This window comes from Eschrichtius robustus, chromosome 9 (genome assembly GCF_028021215.1).
Source record: "Eschrichtius robustus isolate mEscRob2 chromosome 9, mEscRob2.pri, whole genome shotgun sequence".
NCBI lineage: Eukaryota > Metazoa > Chordata > Mammalia > Artiodactyla > Eschrichtiidae > Eschrichtius > Eschrichtius robustus.
In genome coordinates, this window is record NC_090832.1 from 44,819,678 (window position 1) to 44,847,497 (window position 27,820).

General features: G+C 40.6%; 1 protein-coding gene and 1 pseudogene across 2 annotated transcripts in view; one reads left to right on the forward strand and one right to left on the reverse strand.

Moving 5' to 3' along the window:
* DSE (dermatan sulfate epimerase) overlaps window positions 1–19,526 on the reverse strand; it is a 69,977-nt gene extending 50,451 nt beyond the window's left edge. The window contains exon 1 of one of the 2 annotated variants that reach the window (XM_068551175.1): window positions 19,408–19,526. The gene's annotated coding sequence lies outside the window, so the exon portion shown is untranslated. Of the gene's footprint in view, window positions 1–18,170; window positions 18,359–19,407 lie in introns of those variants that run through there. The other variant, XM_068551177.1, reaches the window with a different exon arrangement.
* Window positions 17,862–18,684, forward strand: LOC137769127 (putative HTLV-1-related endogenous sequence; annotated as a pseudogene).
* Window positions 19,527–27,820: the final 8,294 nt, after the last annotated feature.

Genomic DNA, 27,820 nt, shown 5'->3' on the forward strand with positions numbered 1-27,820 from the left:
TAGGAGCGCTGGTTCAGGGGTCAGAGTGGCTTTTTTCACCACTGTATGACTTTGGACAAGCTAACTCTCTAAACCTACTCCCTTACTTAAAATGAAGATAAAAATGGTATTTGTCTCACAGACTGCTTGGGGGATTAAATGACATAACACCTATAAAGTACTTAACGCTTTCTGGTAAGTGTTCCCCCAAATGCTGGTTCTCATCATTCACCTCTGAACCTGATTAGCAATTGAGGGCACAAGCTGGAGCCAGACTTCCAGAGTTTGAAACTCAGCACCACCACATTCTTAGCTATGTTCCTGTTTCCTCCTCTGTAAAACGGATAAAATAATACCTTCCTCACAGGGTTTCTGTGATCTTAAATTAGCTTCAAGCATTAAAAGGGTGCCTGGGATTTAGAAAGAGTTCAACAAATGCTAGCCGTTGTCATCACCTTGTCAACGAGAACACCAAAGTCAGTCCACATAAGAGGAAGTGTGCCATGACACCACAAGGAAGTGCTCACAAACTATTACTCACAGAAAGTTATTTTTAAAATAGGTACAATGCACCGGGTACTCAGAACCTTGCAGATTCTTCAAGAGCCTAAAAATATCAAATACTCTGACAGATATAAAGTATTTGATGCCAAGAAGTTGGTCCTTCTTCCTGCACAACTGCACATTTGTAACTTTCAGGCTACACATTCCATGTAACTGAACACATCTGAGGAGAAGTTTCCACATTTAATACTATTTCTTCACCAACCAAATTTTATATACAGAGATAAAGCTTACTGATACACCATACTGATATATATGTGTTTACACAGTCAGAAAAATATCCTAAACATAGAAACAACAGTCTTGGTGAAATTTAAAGATGAAAAAATTACTTCTGAACTTAAAATTTTTAAAATCTTATGTTTGATTGAAATATATTTTCTACTTCCCATAAATGATATCATACATTAGTTTTCAGTTGGTAATGTAATTCTTTCAATTTGTGAATATAAGTGCCTTTAATTCTGTAACCAAATCTCCCTTTGATTCTGAGATATGTTGACTTCTTTTCTTACCAGTTGTGATGGTTAATTTTATGTGTCAACTTGACTGGCCAAAGAGTGCCCAGATATTTGGTTAAACATTATTTCTGGTTGTGTCTGTGAAAAGGTTTCCTGAAGAGGTTAGCATTAGAAGCAGTAGCCTGAGTAAAGCAGATTGCTCTGATACGGGTGAGCCTCATTCAATCCATTGAGGGTCTGAATAGAACAAAAAGGCGGAGGAAGGGAGAGTTCCCCCCCTCCTTTCTCTCTCTCTCTCCCTCCCACCCCTCTCCTCCTTTCTCCCTCTCTCTTTGCCTGACTGATGAGCTGGGACATCGTCCCCTCCTGCCCTTAGATTGGGACTTACACCACCAACTTTCCTGGGTTCCAGCTTGCAGACAGTAGATCGGCCTCCATAGTTGCATGAGTCAATTCCTCTGCCTCAACTTCAACTTCCAGGCTACCTTCCTCCTTTCCACCTCTTTCCTGATCCCAATCAATACCATATAATTGCAGGTCAGTTCCTCTATTCTCCTAGCCCAGCATCTGCAAACTTATGTGGGATGTGTCATGACATCAATTATACATTTTCAGGCAAAGTACCACAAAACACATTTTAACCTCTCATCTATAATCTATTCTGGTTCACTCATTTACAAATTTAGCTAAAACTATGTATACTTGGGGTATGTCCTTATATCATCCCCTCCAGCATCAGGTCCTGTAAATTTACCCTCTAATGATAATGACTCTAAGAAGCACTAATACCATGTTCAAAGCCCTACCAAGCTATGTCAGAAAGGCATTAACTCAAAATCTACACATTTCCAAGAAAGGCCTGTCTTCAGGACTAACCCTTGTCTGGCTCGTGGGAGATGAGCTCTGAGCCCTTGTAATATTCTATGTGATAAGAGGGTTTTTTTGCATGCCTGAGGCCTTGGGCCATGTGGTACCAGTATGATCAGATAGTTTATACTAACAATGTGATTCATGACAAACTCGTGTCTTTGCTCTGGGGGGCTAGAATCTGAATATCTGAAGTCATTCATATAGGCACTACGTGTTTACACGACTGAACCCCAATAAAAGCCCTGGACACCAAGGCTCGGGTGAGCCTCCCTGGCTGGCAAAGCTTTGCACGTGTTGTCACACATTGTTGGTGGGAGTGGAACTTCATTAGGACAGGATACTGGAAGCCAGTGCCTGTCTCTCCCAGACTTAGCCCCATGCACCTTTCCCCTTTGCTGATTTCAATCTCTATCCGTTGGCTGTTTTAAACTATAACCTGATTTTAACAGTTTTTTGAGTCCTTCTAGTGAATCACTGAGCCCAACACTGGTCTTGGGGACTCCCTGATCTCCTTTTAGTTCAGTCATCTAAATTCCTGTTAGAATTCTGAGAGTCTCGTCATAACTCTTTGTCCCATTAGACAAGAAAATGTCATGATACTTTTCACCAAATCTTTTTCTTTACTCAACTTCTATTATTTTTCCATCTTCAACGCAGAAAAATGACTCTGTCCAAGGATGTTGCTGTTAAAGCAAAGGACACAGCAGGATATACTGGACTCAGAAACTGCTTAAAAGCTTTAGATACGGTCTAAAAATGAAATACATGATGTTAGGCAAAAAGCTTAAAAGCCTTTCATTGGAAAGTAATTTGCTGGCATTAAACATACAATTCCAGTTCATTTGATTAAAATTAAACTTTCATTTATTGCATGGGTACATATGGAGTGATGCTTTTATCACAACACACAAGCTCTTTTTCATTTCTTACTTATATTCAAGCATTCTTCCATTTTTTAATCTTCAAATACTCACCAATGATAAATTTTACTTTTTTTGTTGTTGCCTTTCACATTCTCAAACATTTTTATGTGTACTTTTGTTGATTCTCATTTTTATCTCAGATCATAGTTCTTTAGAATCAAAATCCCTGAGTACTTTCCAAATGTCCTCCTATGAATCATAATCAAAACTCAGAATACCACAGACTTGGTTTGTCAAACAATGACACAGAGATGTAATTAACCCAAAGATGCAGGCACTGCCGTCTCAGACTTCCCCATCTCAGTCTCAGTTACTGGCAACCAATCAGGCCCAAACTACCCCTCCTTCCCTACCCTGCTCTGTCTCCATATTCAAACCATCAGCAAATTATGTTGGCTCCATTTTCAAAATACATCCAGAATCCAGCTATTTTTGCCACCACCATAACAGCCTAAGCCACATCATGTCTTGCCCAACTTATTGCAATAGCTTCCAAACTAGTCTCCCTGCCTTCACCCTCATCTCCAGTAGACATCCTCAACATGGGAACCAGAGCCATCATGTTCAACCATAACTCAGATTATGTCACCACTCTGTTTAAAACCCTCCAGTGGTTTCCCATCTCATTCAGAGTCACCACCAAAATACTGACAATAGCTCTCAAGTCATTACATGGCCTGGCTGTGTTATCTCTGCCTTCACATCCTACAGCTCTCCCCACTCTTTCCCCATTCTAGCCAGGTGGCCTCTTTGCTATTCTTATACACACGGGGTGTGCTCCCTCCTCAGCACCTGTGTGCTTGTTCTTTCTGCCTGGCATGCTTCCCCCAGACATCCACATAGCTTGCTCCCTCACCTCCTTTACGTATTTGCTCAACTGCCACTTTCTCAGTGAGGCTGGACGTGACCATCTTATTTAAGTTACATTCTTACCACGTACGACCACCACCATTCCCTAACTCCCTCCGGGGTTTTATTTTTCTTCATGGCACTTACAACCCTTTAATCTATCACACAATTTACTTATTTCTTTTGTGTGCCTGGCTCCCCCTTCTAGAATGTAAGCTCCGTGAGGGCACTTTGCTTTCTGCTATATCCCCAACATCTAAGAGTGCCCAGCACTTAAGAAACAGAATATTTATTGAATAGATGAATTTAATGAATGTGTTAAGATGTAAACCTTTAAATACTCAGAGATAACTATACATATAGTTAGATAGCTATATAACTACATAAAAAGAAGCAATAAAAATCTTTTGTGTACCAAGATAAACATTTTGGAGGCAAACTATACTACAATGCTTGAACCTTTGAAGCTTGCTGAGGGCGATTCTTATGGAGCTTACTGAGAGCTGCCCCCTGCCCAGTGCCCTCCCAACCCTTGCTTAGGCACCAAGCTCCATGTCCACCCTCAGCTGCGGCTGGCTCCTGTACCCCCAAGCCTGCCATGCCCTTGTCAATGTGCCTGGCCCGCCTCTGACCACAATCCACTCCCTGAGCATCCCTTGCTGTTTCCCAGCATTCCATGAGTGGTTTTCATGGGTTTTCTCAGGGTCTTTCCTAAATGCCACCTCAAAACTTTCAGCCCCTCTTGCACAGGATTAGACATCCCGTCCCTCCCCTCTCTCCTCAAGCCCAGACTGGCCAGGCCTCCCTTTCTGCGGGATAACTATTTCGGGGCTAAGACTTTTACTGAGGTTCTTCTGTTTTCAAATTTTAAGTGATTCCCTTCATGTCCCCACTTTTAACCACATTCCCAAGGATTATCATCATTATTTAACGGTTTGGTTTAAGCATTTTATTAGTGCTATTATTTGGAAATTTTTAAAAAATCCTCTGTACTGCCAACATTTCTTTTATGTAGAGATGTCAAAATAATAAGGATACTTTCCAATGAATTATTCTTCCTTTCACACCTACACTATTCCTATTATCCTATGCTAAAAACTTCTTATGATGAGCTTTTATATATCTATCTATAAAATGTTACTAGTCGAGAAACAATTTTTAAGGAAAAGCTTTACTAGACTGCTGGAGACCATGCATGCTGTGCAGAACAAGACAATAATTTCTGAACTGATGGTCACAGATCCACAGGCCAAAAAACATGCTCCTGCCAGAAACACCCCAATTCAGAGCCTGAAATGCCAGATATTTAATATTTGTGTCTGTGTGTATATTCAAGGTCATGAACGTTTAACTTGGTGTCTATATCCTCATATTGGTGAATTAACTATATTTTTTTTCTGTCTTTAGCATCCTACTCTGGTAGTGTTAGCCCCATTCTTTGCATGTCCTCATCTAGGAATATACCTCTCATAGCTACCCTACCTATTTCACCCCATCTCTGCTCATGGCCAGATTTTACCTCGCTATTCTTTTGGTCAAACCCGACGGACTTCTCTTCATCCATGCTGGAGAAAAGTCCTTTTCTACTAATCTTGTCTTAGACTTTCTTCTCATGTCTTGTCCTAAATGAACATGGTGATGAGATGACCACCTGTCGGGTGATTCCTGAGTTAAATGGGGCAAGGGAGGGTGCAGAGATCACTTAAGATGCTTCCAAATTAAAGATTTTGTGAAGTAACTTTGACTCTTTCAGTGATACATCCTCTGTTGTGCTCTCCCATGGAGACCGAATGCCATTCTCCCCAAGCCATAAGCAAGATGGGAGCTAGCCTCTTCCTTTCCTGGGGCCACCTTAGTTCTCTCAGTGACTCACCAGGGGTGACTCTCCTGGCACTTTCATCACTTGCAATCACTATCTGTCTCTGTACTCTTTTTAATCTTCACAGCTCATCTTTATTGTTTGGGGATATTTCTAACTCCCTCAGTGATTCGGGAACCTCAATCATATTTGCCCTTTCTACCTCGATCCCTACTATAAACCTGGGAGGCATCAACTTCTATCTTACATCACTCAGATGCATATCTACCCACTTATTCATTTCCAGCTAACTCCTCAGTAAAATCTTTACTGTAATACTTTAGATTTTTGCCTCTTTCCAAAAGCATTCCGTTCTTCCTTTATCACCTATACTTTGGGACGGTGACATATCATCCACATTTACAGAGAAAACTGAAATTATCCAGTACAAGTATAATGTCCCTAAACTTCTCTTAATGTCTTTATCTCTAATCCTAAATGGAAAGAAGTCACAGAAAGTCCATGCTGAAAAGAAAGAAGAAACACAAAAGATCCTTTCAGGACACGGGGAGCACACCAATATCCCGAGGCCGACCACGACATGTCCATCGCTGTGGCTGTTCAGGGAACAGTGCAGATCCATACAAAGAGGAGATAGAAAAGCCGTGGACAGCTCATTGATTATTTCTCATATAAACCCACAGATGCCTCCTCTTTTCTACAATCCTTTTGACACACCATGGCATACTGTGGTAGGCTCAAAAGATGTAACTTGAAATCTGTAATGGGTTAAATTGGGTCCTGCAAAAATTCATATGTTGGAGTTATAATACCCAATACACCAAAATGTGACCTTATTTGGAAACAGGGTCATTGCAGATATAATTAAGATATAATAATTATAATTAAGTTAAGATGAAATCTTACTGGAGTAGGATGGGCTCCTAATCCGACTGTTATCTTTATGAAAAGGCGAAATTTGGAGACAGAAACACATACACAGGGAGAATGCCATGTCAAGATAAAGCTAGAGATCAGGGTGAAGCATCTACAAGCCAAGAAATACCAAAGATCGACAGAAACCACCAGAAGCTGGGAGAGAGGCATGGAACTGATTCTCCTTCATGGCCTTGGAAGGAACCAATCCTGCTGACAAGCTGCTTTTGGACTTCTAGCCTCCAGAACTGTGAGACAATAAATTTCTGTTGTGTAAGCCACCCAGTTTGAGGCACTTTGTTACAGCAGCCCTAACAAACTATACATAGTCCTAGCTCTACAATTTTCTCATTTCTAAAGTAGGGATCGTAATTCTTATTATATCTACACCAAAGACTGCTATAAACAATAAACACATAGAGTGCTTACCAAGCCCTAGGAAGTATGCTAAGTACTTCATATGGGTTAACTCATTTAATCTTCACCACAGTGCCATAATATAGATACTAGTATCATCCCCTTTTCACAGCTGAGGAAACTGAGGCACAGACATAATAAGTAAGGTCACACAGAAAGTGAAGGAGCCAAGATATAAACCTAGGCAGTCTGCTAATATTACCCATGATATAACTATCTTTGTAAACCATAAAGTTCCTCCCAAATTAATCACCATCATCATATCACTTTCTTACTCAAGAGCCTCTATACACACAGCAAAATGAACAATTTTCTCCTCCAAGAGCTCCCACAGTCTAGTTCTGGCCCACCTTTTCAACATTATCATTCATTTCCTCCCTACACAAACTCTCCCTTCACACTTACCTGTTCATCCTTGCTTGAGCACAACTCATATTTTTGTCCTTGATTTCCTCTGTTACTCTCTCTGGGGGTTCCCTCTACGGGTTCCACTTCAACCGCATACCTTTCTCAAAGAACACAGTGCTATCTATGAGGCTTTCCCTAGCAACTCCATCCATAAGTGGTCTCCCCTATGGCCCCATATATGCATTGCTCAATACTCTTTGGGAATTCAGGGATGATGTCAACCAAGAAAGTGCTTATGCCATCGTATAACATGGCAAAAGAAAGAAAATATTAACACAAACCACTAAAGAAAAAGGAAGTAAGGGAATTCCTTGGTGGTCCAGTGGTTAGGGCTCCGTGTTTTCATCGCAGGGGGCATGGGTTCGATCCCTGGTCTGGGAACTCATATCCCACAAGCCAAAAAATCAAAGAAAGAAAAAGGAGTAAGTTTGCATGAGAATTACAAAGTACTACTTAAATTTACAGAAGTTAATACTTCCGTATTCTTAATTAATTATTAAGAAGGAAGGATGCACTGAGGAGGTGGTACCTGAATTGGGCCCTAAAAAGGAGTCAATATGCATACTGAGTTACTTGAAGGTACTTGTTATCTTCTTTTCTCACATTTATTGTTTCAGTCCTCTCTGGCTCCAAAAGGGATTTGAGGCAGATCTCACCTGCTCAAGTATAAGCTGGTGGAAGGCAGGGGTCTTAGTCTTCTTTGTCTTCCTTATGGTGTCATGCACCAATGATTACATGCAACACAGGCCTTCAAAAATATTTGTGGAAAAGAATGAAAGAGTATACAAAGAAGGTAAGGATGAAAGGAGAGAGAATGTCATAAAAGGAGACAAGTGAATTCCCATGATTTTTCTAAGAAGTTCTCCTTGACCTGGCAGCCACCCCATTCCTTTGCTCACTCCTCTTCCTGTGCCTTTGCTGAGGTGGCGGGCTCTGCTTGCAACGCTTTCTCCCCTCCCCTTTTTGGCATAAAATCCTCTGAGGCCCAATTCACTCTCCCTTTCCTAGCTGAGTATTCTCTGCCCACGTAAGCCTCACAGACATCTTCCTTCCTGCAATCCTGCTGCATGCATTTGTCTCTGTTCAACACTTAATTGTTCTCATAAAGTTTCATATTCAGTTATCCTCCAACCAGATTTTATAGCTCCTGAAGGCTGGAAACCATGTCATATTTCTTTTGCATGCCGCCCCTCTTTGCCTCCACCCAGACGTCCCCTCAAACACAGAAGTACCTGGCAAGTACTTGCTGAATGACTAAATCCTTTCAGTATTTCTATTGCTAAAGTAGAACGTTCTTTCATCTGACTTTCCAGGTTCAAAAGTACATTGAAAAAAGTTATATATCAAAGCATTCATTTCTGGTAACACAGATTTACCTTTTCTATAACTTGCAATCACTGAACCAAACTTCAGTGGCTTCACCAACAAGAAAAAAGGATGTAAACACACAAAGAAGGGTCTGTTACATAACCACCCTAATACTTCTAGCTCCACTCAACTTCTTTAGGCACAGAATTTATCATTTTATGGCAATTTAGTAGTATAAATACTGCCAACACATTTCTTCCCCAAGAAAGAGATACTGAAAATGGTCCAACTTATCCTAAAACTTGCCAGATTAAATTTCACAAGTAGAGTTGAAACGGAATTTTTAAAGTTCCCACAGCAGATACTCAAATACCATTTGTTAATTTGAATTTTATACAGAATAACTCTATGCAAGTCACAGGAAATCTAAAAACTGTAATGGTGAAAATCTAGCAGAGCGTGTGGTAAACAAGATGAATCTAATCTGAACAATACTGGTTTCCTTAGAAAAAAAGGTGGATCTTAAAATTTCACACTAGAGTTTAAGAAAGGATAAATTGAACTACTGCATAAAAGTAACAGATCGATTCTTATCTTGCTCTCTACTCCTCCTGGGTTCTTATTAGAACCAACAGGCTCTAACTTGTAAAAGACTTACCTTAAAGACAGAGGAAGAAAAGAGATTAACCTCACAACTAAGGGAGACACCAAAAGACACTTTTACCTAAGTTAACTCTGCAGGCTTTTCAGTGATTCCAAGAACCAGTTTCCTTTGAGAAAGGTAATTGTGAAAAACATTTCAAAATTGCTTTAAAACTATGGGCTGTGAAACTAAGTAGAAACATTTAATTCCAGTTGCCAAAGACACTGACATTGTTGGGCTCCACTTCTTGGCATTCCCCAAACCCACTGACCCAATATTGGCTAAGTGTGCATTTTCCAATACCTTTTGCGGCATTGATATGAGCCTGCTTTTAAGGTGATTACATCTTAAGTCCTGCCTAATTTTATTACTGAGAAAAAACACAACTGGTCTGAAACCACGAATTAATTCTACTAGATCGCAGTATGTCAAAGGGACAAAGGAGCCAACTGAAAGAGTACCCAACGTCCAAAGCTGAAACAATTTGAGCAACAAAATAAATAATAAAATAGTTCTGGATTACAACCCAAAGTATAAAAACAATATCCATGAGTCCATACTGATATACAAATGATTGAATAAATAAATACATGAGGGAGAAAAGACAAATCTTTTGTGCATAAGAATTCCAAATGTTCGGTGTAGATACCCTGCCCTTTCGGAAGTGGAGCGTGACCTCCCCCTCCTTAAGTGTGGACTGTGCATAGTGACTTCCTCCCAAAATGGACAAGGGGGAAAAGAATAACTTTACAGTGAGAAACCTGACAAATGCTATTTCAGCCAGGTGATCAAGGTCAACATCAGCCATGATAAGTCATATTTATGATCTGTACCCTTGATATGATGTGATGAAAATGGCACTTTACTTTTATGTTCTTCCTCCCCCAAACCTAAAACCCCAGTATTATAATGAGAAAAATACTAGACAAATCCCACTCGAGAGACATTATAAAAATGCCTGACCAGTCCTTAAAATTGTCAAGGTCTTCAAACACAAGGAAAGTCTGAGAAACTTTCACAGAAAAAAGGAGCCTGAGGAGACATGACTTTGTAAGGTGTCCTGGGTGAGATCCTGGAACAGAAATGGGGTATTAGGTAAAAGACAAGAAAATTTGAATATAATTTGGTTTTGGGGTTTTTTAACACTTCCTTATTTTCTGCCACTGCAAGATGCTCCAGAATCACCTTGTATATTTCCTGCCCAGTCCTACAATCAGCCATTTCTCTACGGAGCCCTGGTTACTTTTGTGAAGAATGATTTTAAAAACCAAGAACTGAGCGCTAGGTGTGCTCATTACCACCAGGGTATCATTGCTGTTTGTCCTTTGCAGCTGACAGAGTGAGGAAATACATGCGTGTATACTAAACCATGTATATATAATACATGTATCTATAAACAATTCTAAATTTAACCATCTGTACTGATATTAAGCTAAACATGAGTTCACACTTATGTCTCCAGCTCTAATCCATTACCGCAAGAATCATTCTGGCCTCCTCCCCTTCCTCTTCTGCAAACTCCTACTTCACTGTAGCAAAACTGGCTCACTATAGAAAAAAGTTTTTCTGTTTCTTTAATTTTGTATCTATATGAGATTCTGGATGTTCACTAAACTTATTTCATGAGGTAAGTCAAATCATTATGCTGTACACCTTTAACTTTTATACAGTGCTGTATGTCAATTATATCTCAATAAAACTGGAGGGGGAAAAAAAAATTCTACTAGAGAGTCTATCTTCCTGAACAAAAATGAAGCAAAGTTCACATTGTTTCTATAAATGCTATTATTATTTTTAACCAAAATACTGCTATAAGAAGTTTGGAATATGAGAGAAGTTTCCAGACTCTCTCTGACATGGGCAACCTCTATGTTTTGACCACATGGCTAATGAATGCCCCATACATTCAGGTGACCACTGTTGCCAGTCTAGTTCTACTAGAAAAAATGGGGTAGAGAAAAGTAAAACATATTACTGAAAGTCCAAATGGAACATCATAGTCTGATGCCAAGACCTTTTTAAAGATTTTCTAAAATAAAAAAGAAATGTGGAGAAAAGTGACCTGTTTGGGGATAAAACAGATTAAGCATAGAGGAGAGGAGTTTTCAGACACTGTAATGTGTACCTGTATGAAAGGTTGAAGCAATCTTATATAGAATCAATATTTAACCAGTTAGCAAATACTTTGCTCTAATAAATAAAAATGCTAAGTAGAAACTATAAAGACAACTCACATTTCAAACACTGAAACTGACCATTTCTTCTACATTCATGTAATTAAGTCATTTTTAACTTCTAAGATTTTCAAATCCAGATGAGCAGAGGTCATAAAATTAGAACCCCAGAAGATAAATGCTAACATCCCTTCTGGACAACCTCACTTAAACCTCTCTAAACAGAGAGGAACTCAAAGGTCTCCTTCATAAATCCATTCTAAAGGTTAAAACATTCAGAAAAACTTCCCTGTATTTAGCATAAATCCCTCTTGATGCCTGCACTACGGCGATTTCCTCTTCTTTTTCTTCAGGGAAGATGGAAAACAGCTGTTCAACATTCCCTTTCAGGCTCCTTTTTCCTTCCTGCCAGGCCCATTCCCCCCATGGGAGCAGTGTAAACACTGCAGGTGATTCCTAAGTCCAGCTGGCCCCTGCCCGATTATCCACGGGGCTGGTGAGCCTGGCCCCATCCATACCTCCTAGGATGATTATCATTCAACTGCCAAGGCCCCAAGAAGAGTTCTTAACCAGAATTTGTGGAATTCCAGAAATCCATTACTTATAGTCTGTCCTCAGATATAGCCAAACAACAAAAAGAGCACTGTGTCAAGAAGAAAAGCTGACGGTCACAACTGTAAAGAAGGTAAGCGGTGCGATCCTGCAGCCAGGCCACCTTTACTACTGCTCTACCTGGTGTCAGGGTGTTGAGTGCACCTTGGTGTGAAACATTTTTAAACTACTTGATGATTTTTATCATGCAATTCTTGAGTTTCTTGTCACTGACGCAACTTTCTGGATGTAAGCTAACTTTAGAAACGCAATAACCCTTTCAATACTTCAATGTAAAGGACTACTGTAAATGAAGGTGTCAATTTGTAGTCTATTATTTCTTTACATGAGTAATCTCTACCAGATTCACAACATAATCTACAGATTACTACATTTTACACTAAGACTTATATAACCAACCTAATGTTGTTATCTCCCACTTCAGGAATTGCTAATAAATATCCCCATTTTTCTTGCAATAGCAATTAGACCCCCACAGTAAAGCCAGTATACTGCCTGTGTACTTCATCAATAAAAATATTACAGACCCACAAGCTTGGTGAGCCCACTTCCTTTACAAATTCCTTTTAAGAGTATGAAATGCTGACTCAACTTTGTTGTGGTATAACATCTGCACACATTAAATGCCTATTGCTTAGTAGCTAAGTTTGTTACACATGAGAAAAACATAAAATCCTTGATTTAATCAACAAATTCACAACCCTATGGCATCTGTGTATGCAATGAATATTTCAAATGGAAAGATTTAAATGACAGCTTTTTAAATGAGTGTGGACCTACTCAATTTCTACTGAAAGATCATGTACACGAGTTTAAACACACACAAGGAATTTTACTATGATTATCCTACTGTTTTCCACATTAACTGGGGAGAAGAGAGGCACTATTAATTCCATAAATAATACCAAAAAATGTTTCTGGCATGCAGACACATATATACCCTCAGTTGCAAACTCTCTCTGACTCTGTCTAGGACAAAGCAGATGGCCACCTACAATGGATACGTCACATATGTGTAATTGAGAGTTAACTGCATACATGTCTTTTGCTATATTTTTAAAAACAGGACTACACTTACCTAATGGTTATAACTATTCTCACATATAAAATGCCAAAACAAATCATGCTTATTATCACGATGTTTATAGCTTCTACATATTACTAAAGAGGCAAATTCTGTTCTTTCAGAAATTACCTACTAACATTTGATGACAACACTTACCAAGATCGTGTTTATGGAACACCCCAAGGGAGTCGAAACAAATAGAAGGAAATTCAGCGGTAATCTTAAAGCACATCAAAATTCATAGTGTTATTCGGAATTAAGGACTGAACTCCATTCAAGAAATAAACAGATGGCCTCAACAATCTTTTCTTCTCTTCCCAAAGTAAAATCATTCCCTTTTATTTTCTGTGATAATCAACAGACTCTCTGAATATTCTACCTGCTGCAGGTTTATACCCTTCTGGGCATCTGACAGAGGATCTGAAATCCACACCCTCAGCAGGCTGGAGCTTGCTGAGACAAGCAGAAGGAAGCAACACAATTGGTAAAGCACCCAAAAACGTGAAGCCAGCTAATGAGAGCTGAGCAATGAGCCTAGGGTTTTGTGGGAATTAGAAGGAGCTCCAGGATGGAATCCTGACAGAGGATGAGAAGAGATAGGCAGAGTGAGAGGAGAAAGCTGTGGGAAGAGGGTCTGTAAATAGCCAGTTTACGGAAGCCTGGGAAGCACATAAGCATTCCAGGGAGCTGACAGTTCAGGGACAGTAATGAGTAGTAAGCGGGATAATAAATTAGATCTGTAGGAAAGTGAAATGTAAGAGTCTTTAACAACATGAATGTGGAGTCATAAAGGAGAAAAGTAGAATTACATACGCCATTTAGGTTAATCTCATGTTTAAGGTAGACCACTAATTACTTGCAAATGAGAGACCACAAGTCTTCCCTGGTGGCGCAGTGGTTGAGAATCTGTCTGCCAAAGCAGGGGACACGGGTTCGAGCCCTGGTCCAGGAAGATCCCACGTGCCGCGGAGCAACTAAGCCCGTGAGCCACAACTACTGAGCCTGCGCTCTAGAGCCCGCATGCCGCAGCCACTGAAGCCCGCACGCCTAGAGTCCGTGCTCCGCAACAAAGAGAAGCCACTGCAATGAGAAGCCTGCGCACTGCAATAGAGTTGCCCCTGCTCGCCACGACTAGAGAGCGCCCGCGCGCAATAGGGAAGACCCAATGCAGCCAAAAATAAAATAAATTTAAAAAAAAAAATGAGGGACAAGTCTCTTACTTTCACGGTATTTCCATTTCTACACCCCTAAAATGAGGATAAGACACCTGCTCTACATCACTCTCCATTTCCACTAGGCTAAAATATCAGATTAGAATTATTTGAAAAAATATTAAATTACTAGGCAGTTTTAAAATGCAAGCATTCATGTAGCTGTATGATCTATCAAGGACTCTTCCTTCAATTGTCTAAATGTATGTGAATTCATAAGTAAGAGTTTATTAACGCTAGTGTCTCCTCTTAATCGCGTCCACAATACTTTCTAATTTTCTTTCCAGTATGATTCTTCCCTGCAATATCTCTCCACCATCCCCTAACCAAACCACTCTTCCATATGCAACTAGAAGTTGTGAAACAATAAAGTTAGATGGGTCAGAACTTGGGACTACATTTATTAACTAACATATACAGAGAGATTTTCTTTAAAGAAAAATTGCTTCAATTAAAAGTATTATCCACTTAATGCAAAGTTTGATTTTTAACATCTTTCTTGGAGTATAATTGCTTTACAATGTTGTGTTAGTTTCTGCTGTATACCAAAGTGAATCAGCTATATGTATACATATATCCCCATATCCCCTCCCTCTTGCGTCTCCCTCCCACCCTCCCTATCCCACCCCTCTAGGTGGTCACAAAGCACCAAGCTGATCTCCCTGTCCCATGCAGCTGCTTCCCACTAGCTATCTATTTTACATTTGGTAGTGTATAGGTGTCAATGCTTCTCTTTCATTTTATCCCAGCTTACCCTGCCCCCTCCCCGTGTCCTCAAGTCCATTCTCTACCTCTGCGTCTTTATTCCTGTCCTGGCCCTAGGTTCATCACAACCTTTTTTTTTTTTTTGCAAAGTTTAATTTTTAAAACATAATTTCCTATTAGAGTTGGGCATTAGAGTTGGCAAGACTTTTTGAAATTCATCCATTTCTAATTATTGCTATCACCAAATAGAAGCATGGATCAGTGCCTCTGGAATCTAGGACTTTAATCTCTATTTCCATTCTGCCCTTAATTAATCATATGAATTTTACTGGAAAATAATTTCTTTTTGGTACGCTGGGCTTATACGCTTGCCTAATTCCCATGTTGGGCACTGACTCAGGTTTAGAGGATTACATTGTGTCATCTAAACACCTACTGGTAATTTGGTGACCACCAAAGAGTTTTATTCTACAAATCACTGTAGGTGAAGATAATGTAATTCCAAGATGAGAAAACCCTAAGGCATTTTATAATATAGTAATAAGAACTGTCCTGCCCTCCGCTTGGACCCATTATTTCAGAAGGGTTGCTGGACATGGAATCTCTGCCTTACCCACTCCTTCGTAATAGTAAAGATCCAGCCCCTCTCAGTAAATGGAATAAAAGTATCCACTATAATGATGGAGTTCCCTCGACCAGACATTCTTGATCTCCTCAAAGGCCTGCCACAAACATATCCCAGGACGATAACAGTATTTCTTTTTTTTTTTTTTTTTTTAAATGGAGGAGGAGGGTGAAAAAAGGATAAGAAAATGTGTTATATCTAGGACTCAAACATGCTAATGATTTAAGTAATATTTAATACATGCTGCAAATACAAAATGCTAGTTCTTTAGTAGTTTCTTTACCCCTTTGGAACACAAAGGTTACTGATATATTAAAACCCAAATTTAAATGTATCTTTCTTTATTCCTGTCCATTCGTTTGTTGAAATCCTAATAGAGTAGATATCATGTAATTTCTTTCAAGAACATGTAATTTCTTTCATGCCTTAGTGTAATCCAAGGCAAGTAGAAATAAATACCAAAATATTCTGCTACAAATAATATCAAGAAATGTATAACCAAATATTTTTTTGTTTAATTGCAGAATGCATTTTCATCTATGATCTTAAAACACTTTTTCAGAGATTAAAAAAAAATCTTTATAATGAGGTATTGGGAAGGGCAGGGCAACATCTGTGAAGTTAAGAACTTTCCCTCCTGGATGACCACCAGATCAAGGCTGCACTGTGAGATATTGGACCGGAAAACAAATATCATTGAAAACCTGTAATTAGCTAATTTGTGGACTAATTTTATAAACACTAAAGTAGATGCACACACAAATGTTAGGTATTATGACGGTCCTGACCTCATGTGGCAAACCTAGCTAACTTCTTACCCAGTGTCTTTCCATAACCAGGCCCCTAACCTCAGATGGAGGAACTTTAAACAGCTTCTACCCAGCAGGACCAGGAAGGTGCTAATAATCCCCTCAGTGACAAAGGCCTAAACCGTATTCTGTGGCAAATTTCCCTCTTTATCCACATTTCTTTTTTTTGAGAATTCCATTTTACTTGGTAACTGTACTATCGATACTTTTTAACCTGAATGTAAAAATGTACTATGTAGGCCACTGTATTTAATGAAAACTAGATGACACTGATACTGACATCATATACCAATTAATGAAAAATGATGTTTCCCAAGCTCAAACTCTCAGGTGCTGCTTATTTATGGTTTCTCCCTTTCTACCTTAAGAGCTTGGGGAGAGCCAGGGCAGTCTCTTATATCCCTCTGTATGTCTCCTAAGTAACCAGCACTGTCTTGCACTTATTGCTGAACCCACACAGAGGGGTCACTAGATGATGGAGGCATCAAATTCAATATTTTCTCTTCTCCATTTTTACTAGAACACATCTTACCTGCACACTTCATAAAAGGACATGTATCTGTATGGGACCTTGTAGTACACGACACACAAATACTCAGATAATCCTGTATTTTATTTCTTCCATGCACATTACGAACAATTTGGGGATCCCATTTTAGAAGTAGTGTCAGAATATTCTATAAAATATTGCACATAATATTTCATTTCATACCGTTTATCATTTATTGAGAAATTTTTAAAAACTGAAGAAAAGGAAATTCCTGAAAGGTTAAGTCTATAATGTGAAAAATAAAATACTGAAAAAAAAAACTGTTTTGAAACCATTTCTCAGTGAGAACCTCCCTTCTCAAATTTAATGTAACATTAAGTAAACCATGACTAATGAAAAAATGTTTTAAAAAACTTTATAACACGGAGATTCCCAGAAATTAAAAGTGGCATTTCCTGATCTAAGGAATTCCAGGTAAATGAGGCTCACCTACTTTTTTTTAAGCAATGGATTCGGTTTCAGCTCTAATGCCCGCCAGCCTAAGCAGAGGCTGATGCCTCAAATGAGCAATGAAAATGAGGAAGTTCTCGGGTCACAAACTTAGCTCAGATTCCAGCCGCGACAGATCTTGAGCCCATGTGGCATTGCTCACAGAGCTTCCCAGCCTGTGAGTCAAGTACGCCCCAGCCCCACCCTACCACCAGGGGCTGCCAGGGAGTGAGGTTTACCAACAATTTCTCCAAGTGTCGGCGGAGCCGGGCGGCTCTGGAATCCAGCGTCTGGGGGAGGCTCGGGACGTGCCTGCCCGGCTTCCACGATCGCAGAGGCGGGCTGCCAGCGCCAGGATCGGCACCCACGACCACTACCACCCCAATTAACGGGGAGATGCAGGGAAGGGAGGGCGCGAAGCTGTGCCAGGCTACCGGGCAGAGGGAAGCTGGAGCCCCCCGGCCGTCCAGGAAATCGCTGTTGGGCCGGCCGGACCCGACGCACCGAAAGTGATCTGAGTTCTTATGGTGCGCCCGGCTCTGCGCTGGGCGCTCGAGGGCTGGGAAGGGACTCAAAGCTGCCCCGCCGCCGGGGAAACCCACGGCTCCGGCTTCACGCCTCGCTTGCCCTCCAGGAGCCCAGCGGAACCGGGCTCGGGCGCGCAGCTCGCGGCGCTCGGCGCTCGGCGCCCGGCGGGGGACGTGGCTCTTCGCCTGCCTCCCGCCGGCGCCCGGCCACCCGCCCGAAACTCCGGAAGAAAGTTGCGCCGCGCGGGGCCCAGAGCGGCGCCCGCCGCGCGCCCCTGCCCACCACTCGCGCGCCCCTCCGCTTACCGCTCCCCGCCGCGGCTTCGTCCTCTCGGGCGTCGCCTCCCAGCTTGGGCCCAGGCTCCGGAACCCCTTCCCGGCCCCCCTCACTCCAGGGCGCCCGGGCCCCCGGCGCCCTCGGAGCCGAGCCCTCAGCGCGCCCGCCGCGCCATGGGTGCGGGTGGGCGCCGCGCCACAGGATGCGCCGCTGCAGCCTCGGGCGGCGCTACTACGAGCCGGGCCGGCGCGGGCGGGTGGGGTGTGGGCGAAAGGGGAGGAGGGCGGGACGCGGCGGGAGCTGAGGCTCAGCTGCAGGGAGGAGGAAACCGCAACGTCACCAGCGCCCCGGGAGGCGAGGACGGGGAGGGAGAAACGGGGACCCCTTCCCGCCGCCGGACCCCGACCTCCGGCCCGCGCCGCTTTCTTTTCCTCCTCGTCTCCCGGGACTCGCGGCTCTCGGCCTTCCCCTCCGCTCGGGCCCCGACTCCACGCACCCCTACCCTGGCAGGCCTCTTTGGCTTCAACTTGCTCTAGTTTCTAATGACCCCACGCGCTTCGGGTTCAACTCTAGAATCGCCCCCAGGCGAAGGGTACTTTTGGAGGCCCGAGGGGAGGGGCTGATGCTTCCATAGAGCTCCGGGAGAGGGAACCGTTTTCCTCCAACGTTGAGAACTTGACTACCGAGGCTGTTACCCACTCCCCTCGCTTTTTCCAAAATTGTTACCCCTCCGTTTCTCCCGAATTCGGTTTTACTCTCTTCTCAAGACAGCAGGGTGGAAATCACCTATTTAGAAGCAGTCCTCGCCTTAACCGTACTAACAAAACACAGTAAAGCCAAAAGCACTGAACCCTGCAAACTGAACGGATGTTAATCAAAGGTGAAGGGTCAGGAACAGAACATTTGATATATACAATGCACAAGAGGAAATTTAATTTACCTTATCTCCTAGGCCTGGGTGGACGAGGGAGAGAAAGAGAGAGAGAGGGAGACCCCCCCCCCCCCCCCCCGCCTCATCTGTCTGAGTTTTTCAGGTGGAGGATTTGCAACCTTAGTAGCCACAGCCCCTTTGGAGAAGTTTCCTGCCTTCCCTTCAAGCAGCCATTGCACACAGCCTGATCCAACCTGGCCTCAGGAAAGTGGCAGATAAGACCAGGGCCGTCACCGCAGGGCTTCCTCAGCCTTGGCTTGTAATTAACCTGCCAGAGCTGGGCGGTACAGAAGTGACAGATGTTCATCCATTCTTTAGCACTAGAGGTGTTTTACCTGAGAGCAGTGCTTTTCTCCCTTGCTTCTCCCGTGCTTTGTTTGAGCTCTGAAGGGCCACCTCCAACCATTTTCCCGTCCTCAGAGGATCTCAAGACCTACAGAGTAGTTTCCCTCAGGCCACGTTAGAAAGAAATGTGGATGTCGACTTTTATGCTTCTTTTTTTCAGAAATTGCATTTGGAGAGAAATTCCTTACAAAATGGTCAAGAGGAAGTGGTTTTGTTAAAATATTTTAAATGTTCACTCAAGTAAACCACTAATTTGCATAAACTTCCAGATGTTTTAGAGGTGGACTGTGGAGGAGATAAGGGGCTCTAGAACTTAAAACTAGTTTAATCTGGTTTAAATCCTCATTTTGCAATTTACTACGAGGGTCCTTGGAAAACTAACCTCAGAGCCTCTGTTTTCTCATCTGTAATGTAGAGATATAATACCTCCATCGAACAGTTGTAGAGAGGATACAGTAAAAATATCGAATATTTGAGTTACTACACGCCAGATACTGTGCTAAGAGATTTACATATATTAATTCAATTATTAGAGAAGATTCATTGTGAAAGTGTCTAGCTGTAGTATGTAACCCGTAAGTGTTCATTTACACTTACCTTCCCAAATTTGGAAGAGACCTTAGTAAAAGCATCTGGTTTGATTTACTTAACCTCTAGATAAGTAGTCATCTAACTCAGTGGTTCTCCAACCTAGAACATTAAATCAGCAGGGGAGCTTTGATAAAATACTTTTTAATGGGGACCCCACACCAGACCAATAAATCAGAATCTCTAGGGCTAACACGTAAGCATCAGCATTTTAAAATCTCTTCCCAGGTGATCAGAATGTGCAACCAGGATTAAGAAATCTTCAAAGGAGACAGTACCCACTGTCTTTTATTCCCCTTTGCCCCCAGTTTTGCTGTAAATTGACCTGGAAATCTGCTTCTGAATAACATCCACCTCTTGCAAATGGCCCCCCAAATAGTAGGACTCAAAGATCTGCAATCCTGCCCTCTGGGGTCTTCTAGGATGCATTTAGCATTATTTCCACAGGAGAGTGCGTCAATTTGTCTGGATACCTACCAACTCCATCAGCTTTTCCTCATCTTTTCTGAAAGCCCTTGGAAGGTGGTTTACTTTGCCATTGTTCCTCTCAAAATCTGATCCCCAAAATTGAGTTTAAGGTTTTGTTCAAATAACACAGATGTTTAACGGCTTTGTTCTAATTACTGTATTTCCCCCAAGTAAATCCTAGGAACTATTATGGCAGCAATATTACCCTATTGACTCCTATGTTACAATCTACTAAAACTCTGAAGTAGTAACGTCTTTTTCACACCCACTCCAAAACACTTCTTCCCAAGCCACACGCATTATAGTTTGTTCAACACTTAGCACAATAAAATTTAATAGAATCACATGTTAAGTTAGGCCTCTTCTTTTAGCTTATTGACATGTTATGTATCACTGATGTAATTGAGTAATTCTATGTCCCAGCTTCACGTGTTCTGCAAGTTCAGTCTTTATGCCATGTCAACATTCAAGTTCTCATTCTCAGATGCCTTCCACTGCTGACACTGAATTAGCATGCTGTTGATGAATATTCTCATCAGTTGAGGAACCTCATGTTACTTAATCATATTTTCTTCCCTTGTCCCAGAGCAGCTAATGCACATGGGTACATGACATCTTTGTAGAAATTAAAAGAAAGTACACCATCATTTCCCAGGCTGAGGGATTAGGGAAAAGTGACCTCTTCCCCCAGATACGGCCCCAAACAGCAGATGTGCTTTGTCTATTAGATGTCCTTGCTATATGGTGTTACAACATAGTCCAAAAAAGGAAATGACTACTTGTGAATTCTTGTTAACTTCTGAATTTCTTCCTTTTCTAAGTGCCCAGATATTACCTTAATCATAGGTTTATTCATTTTGCTCGGGATCTGTGACAAGCTCCTTGTCTTGGTTTCAGGAATCAAGCTGCTTCTTTTTTTGAAAACTGGAACTCCATTTGTTCATCCCCAGTCTTTTAGTGTTCATCTCTGATGCTGATTCTAGATGAAAGTCCTTATTTGTAAACTCCCCTTGCTGAGATGTAATTTTTCTAGGCAAGAGAAGTTAAGCTTTAGAGAGCTAGGTTTTCTTACAAGTTCTTCACCTATCTTAGTTTTCAATTAACTATTGCAAAGTACATTTTACTCTTTCAAGTTGAAGGGTTATTTTTTCCATGATAGGGAAGAAAAAAGGGAGTTAGTTCTGGTTTATCATCCATTTACCTTAAGTAGGGATATCCCTTCTATGATCTTACAAAATGTATTTTTGTTGTTGTTTTCCTTAGTTTATTTTTGGCTCTAGCCTAATGAACCCCAATCTTACAGGGCTGTTACGAGTATATGGTCTCTGTTCTCTTGTTTAAGTCATTAAACTCAAATTTGCCCTTTAGGTTTTACTAACCAGCCAGCTGGTCCATGACTGTATACCTGCTTCAGTCCTTGAATTGAATCATTGAATCCTTCAATGCCTTTTTTTTCCCCCTCAGACCAAATTAGTCTATTCACAAAACCACCTTACCCTACGTCTAAAAGATACATCCTCGAGTCACCAAAGAGGTGTGATCATTTTGGTTTGCTCAAACCCTATTGCCCTATACTTGTACTAACTTCCTCAGTGGTAATATCCTTCAGCTTCCCCTTCCATCTCCGGGCATTCAGCCCTGGCCAGACATCCACCACCAACTTCTCCAACCTTCCTTTCTCAGGCCTGTCACCTCCCTGACTCTTCCAGTGCTGACCTGCTCCTTGCCACTGCCTAGACTGTTCTGGTGCTACTGCTTCATCTCCAGATGATTCAAGCTTCCTGAACTTATCATTAATACAAAAGGAAACATTTACCTACATTCTTAATCATAATTGAGTTGCAACCCTCCACCCTCAGTCACAATTTGAGGCGTTTACATATAATTCTTCAGATACATATTTCCTGGCCTCACAATCTTTTAACAGATCATTAAGTGTGCCAGGCACTTCCATCTGTGTCTCACTTTATCCTCACAGGCACTGATGTCAGTATTACTATGTTCATTTGACTGATGAGGAAACAGAGGCTCAGGAAGTTGAAGCGAATTTCCCAAGATGTAATGGCTCAGACCACATATGATTAAGTTTTCTGTTATCAAATCCAGGCTCTTTCCACTAAACCACTTGGCCCACACTAACTTTTCATATCTAAAGCCCCACTTACAGTCTGAGTGTCCTGGTCTCAGATGAAAGTTATCCTCCATTCATGCTCCATTGACTTTTGAAATTGATGATTTTTACATATCCCCTGACTTACCTTAAACTACTGTTGGGCTGCACCCTGCAGGCCTGCAAGCCTTGTAGTTGCCCAGCCTGGAGACCAAAGAAAGAGCTTGGAAACAGTGACAGAGACATCTATGGTTTATTGGACAGGGGATCTTAAGCAAAATGTCCTGGAGGGACACCCCACTGCCTACAGCAGACAACAATCTTCTCTACTCAAGGGAGGAGGCTACTATTTATAGGTGGAATTGACATCAAGGGGGGCTCATCAGTTACAGGGACTAATTAAGCCCTATAATTAGGAGGTTGGAGAGTTGTATGAGAGAAGCAGGGGCTGGTCCAGCAGGAGATGTACAGGGAGCCAGAGAACAGCCACCCTGAATGGCCTAACCATACAACTACCCAAGGTGTCCCTTACACCTACCAAACTATAGCACTATTCTCTGAAATTACAAAAATGATTATTAATTTTTGCCACATGAATGGATAAAATTAGAAGTTTGTTCTTTACTCAGAGTTATGGAATGGCTCAAAATTTTAAGCATTTAGTATTTTTCTTAAACATGGCTTTTGAGAATTGTAAAGAAATGTGGACATCACTGAGGAATTTAGAAAACAAATATTTATTGAGGTGTTTTTAATTGGGTGATTCAGGTGCTTGGGTAGTACTTAATTCTCCTCTTTTTACCAAACTCTGGCTTTTTCCAGAAAAGTACAACTAGGGAAGAATTGTGTTAAGAAGTTTCTGAGGACAGGTTCATGGCCCAGGAATCTGATTGCCAAATGTCCGTGTGTTGTTATGGTCTGTTATTTCAAGAAATAGCCCAACTTCTCTCTTCATGCACCCCACTCACAGCCCTGCTGAAAGTAGTTGAGTTCATGCCAGGTTTGCACTAGTTTGGAAGCCAAACCTTATGAGACTTTATGCTCATGTATTCGGGAGGCCATCAGGAGTTATTCAGTCAGTATTCTGTAGTAGTAACTCTAACCCTAAGGCAGCATATTAGCGTCACCTGGGGGAGTACCTAAAACACGCCAATGCTCAGGCTTACTCTCAGAAATTCTTATTTAATTCTTTCTAGGATGAAGTCCAGACATCCCATATTCTTTTTAAGATGCCAGATGATTCCAGTATGTAGCCAGAGTTAGAACCAATACTCCATAGCAGTGGTTCCCAAACTTTGCTGTACTTTAGAACAACCTGGGGGGCTTTTAGAACTTCTGATGCCCAGGCTGTGGCCTGTACCAATCAAAGCATAATAACAGGGTGTTTAAAGCCCTGTGATTCCAATGTATAGAAAGCTTGGGAACCACTGGTCTACAGGAGTATTACTCAATGGGCACTTGAATCAAATGAAGCATTAGATTTAGACGATAGGTTTATTTGCCACACTTGTACTGGTTTAATAACGATATAAAATATTGTGAAGATCGGTTTTCATTTATATCAGTTCACTAATATATTTATTTCTAAATACTTTTGGTGGATATGCAGTTTGGGGAAGTATTACTTGATTTCAGTAATGGCTGAACTAGTGAAGTTGCTTTCAGATTATAAGGTTTCATTTCACATTTCTGCTGCCCAAGTATTATAAATAATGAATTCCAACAGCCAGGCTATTCAGGCTTTTTCTTCTACTGGTGAGATTAACTGTATCAGGCAATGAAAATCTTGTCTGCTTTGCATTTATAGTATCTTTTAGATAAGGAATAATTGACAGTTTGCTGATATGAAACCTAAGTATGTGATCCAATGGCATTTTTCAATATCTTTTTCTAACCTAATTCCAAATAATACAGACTGTTTCTTCTTCTGTGTTTTAATTTTTATGAATTTTTAAAATGGTGCAATTTTTGAGTGGCCATTTTTACTCTTTGTGGACAAATGGAAACAACATTTAAAAGCCCAAGTACAGTCTAACAGAAAAACAGCATTCCTTAGAGGCACTTATGATCTATGAAGAAAGGTAAAAAGAAACTTGGAATAATACCAACCCTTTCCTTTTAGAAAGAAACTGAGGTTAACATAGGTAGTGATTGTTGCAGTTCCTGCTGCTAATTACTGGTAGAGATGGGAAGAGAAATCAGTCCTCCTGGTTCCTAGCCAAGCTTCCTTTCTCCCACTTCTCCATGCTGCATCACTGGCCAAGAAAGTACAACTAACTTCTTTTGAGATTCTCGTATTTTACATGAACTGTGGCAATTTATTTAAAAATGTCAAGATGCATTTTTTTCCATTAACAAAAGGCCAATGTATAAGGAGAAATAAGCCTTATTTTAGGGAAAATCAAATGCCTACTCAAAATGTACACGGGATATCACGTTTCCTTTATCATTGTTAAACTTGACGGAGTATATTACTTGTGATGTAATTTTCCACCGAGTTATGGGCAAAGTAAGCTCAGCACCACATACTTACCAAACCAAGCTCCTGTCCTTGAGGTGAAATTTCAGTAAACTTCTACCCATCTTGGTCATTTATCCTCATTTATACCTGGGATTTTTAAGGCATTCAAAAGTCTTAAATTTTCATCTTTTTATTGCATGAATCAATTTTCTAAGTTTCCTGCTATTATACAAGAAGCATAATGCTAGATAGCAGTGTTTCTGTTCATGGTGAGCAAATTAATATTGTGGTGTGAAGGTCAGCCACATGTATGTTCATATACAAGTATATGTATATATATAAAATATCACTTTCTATTCAGTCTTTAAGCATGTTACAACAAATAACAACTGTTATGAAGCAGACGTAGGGAACAGACTACAACATTCTTGGATTGTACTATAATGGAAAAGGCACTTAAAATGAATCTGCCAGAATTAAACAAATTTTAATGCTGTTTGGGGAAAAATGAATGGGTTAATACTGGAAACTGAGAGTGCTGGGTTCTAGGACTGTGTCTTTCAAATACCAGCTGTGTGAAGAAATTCTTTTTTTTCTCCTATAAATTTGCAAAATTCAGCAATAGCATACATGATAACTTGGGCAAATCACTTAACCTGTTTGAGTCTCAGCGTCCTAGTCATAAGTTGAAGAAACTGGTCTCGATCTGTGGTTCTCAATCCTGTCTATACACTAAAATCACCCAGGAAATGTTAAAAAATGATGACGCCCTGCACTACCCTCAAATTAAAAAAGTTTCTGGGGTATGTGGCCTAGACTAGTGGTACTCAAAATGTGGTCCAGGGACTGCTAGCATGAGCATTACTTGGTATATTAGTCAGCTTGGGCCGCCACCAGAGACTGGGTGGCTTAAACAACAGAAATTTCTTTCTCAAAGTTCTGAAGCCTGGAGAGTCCAAGATCAAAGTGCCAGCTGATTTGGTTTCTGGTGAGAGCTCTCTTCCTGTCTCCTGTCTTCTTGCTGTAACCTCACATAGCCTTTCCTTGGTGCATGCACATGTAGAGAGAGAAACAGCTCTCTTTCTCTCTTCCTCTTCTTTTAAGACCACCAGTCCTATTGGATTATCACCCCACCCTTACGACTTCATGTAACTTTACCTCCTAAAAGCCCTGTCTCCAAATACAGTCATATCGGGGGTTAGGGCTTCAACACATAAATTAGGGTTGGCGGGGGAGAAACAATTCAGTACATAGAACTTGGGATTTTTTTTAATTTTTAAAATTATTTTATTGGGGTATAGTTGATTTACAATGTTGTGTTAGTTTCAGTTGTACAGCAAAGTGAATCTGTTATACATATACATATATCCACTCTATTTTAGATTCTTCTCCCATACAGGCCATTACACAGTATTGAGTAGATTTCCCTGTGCTATACAGTAGGTCTTTATTAGTTACCTATTTTATATATATCAATAGTAGTGTGTATGTGTCAATCCCAATCTTCCAATTTATCCCTCCCCCCCCATCCCCCAGTGACCATGGGATTGTTTTAAATGTCAGCTCCAAGCCCAGACTCTGGGAGCACGGACCAGGAATCCATGTTTTAACCAACTCTACAGGTGGTTCTTAAGCACAGTGAGTTTGAGGATTACTGGCCTAGACCACTTGTTCTTACACTAGGCTGCACATTGAATCACCGGGGGAATTCTTAAACATTTCATGCCTGGGGCCCAATCCCGGAAATTTCGATTTGTTACAGGATGCTCACCCTAAGCAAGTTTTAAAGCCCTGCAGGCGACTCCAATCTGAGAACCTCTGCTGTAGAAGATCTCTAAGGGTCTTTTCAGTTCTAAAGTGGTGTGAATTTTAATACAATGACATATACCCATATATATGATATATGTAATATACATAATCTAGATAATGTACATCAAAATGAGGGTGATCAGATAGCTCTTTCTATTTTGTAGTTTCAGATACAAACACATTTGTTAGTCTCTTTTCATTAATCACTTGATTATATGATGCAATAAACAGGAACTTTTTTGAGAACTGCTATTTTGATAGTACTATTTTGCTAGATATATGGTCCTTTATTCTTCATAAAAATCAAAGATCTATTTGATGATCAAATGTCTTTCCACTGTATAAAACTAAATGAGGGTTTGGATAGTAGCCAGATGTTTATGAGATATTTTAAAAGAATCTTACAAATTTAGAGTCCAGGGGTAATTCTAAAAAAACAAACATAATCTGATTATTTTGTAAATCTCAAAAAGTTTATTCAACCATATAAATAAAGGAAATATGGGTATTTCTTAGTATTAAAACTTATATTCAAATATAAGTTTATATATATAAACATATATAATTTTAAAATCTCTTTTGATACTAGGATATAAATGGCTCTAGGATAAAAATTGTATGCCATTTACCCCCAAAATGTACAATAATAGCTGTAGAAAAGTGACATTTTAAAATATCTCAAATCACCAGAGCTCTGACCAGTGAATTTAATTGTAATACTGTCAGCACAAAAGTTAGCACATAAAAGTAGAAAAACACAACCCCCTAAAATGTTGTCATTTCTCTTCAGGTACATGAATTATTTAAAAACTTCAAATTCATCAGAGAGGAACAAGTAACTAGCGAATCAAAACTAATAATCTTCCTAATAATATTGGGGGTTAATAGAAGAGTTATTAAGAATAGTATTTGAGCACTTGGCTTAATTACAATTCTGTTCTGATGAGGCCAAGGGGGCAACATTTTC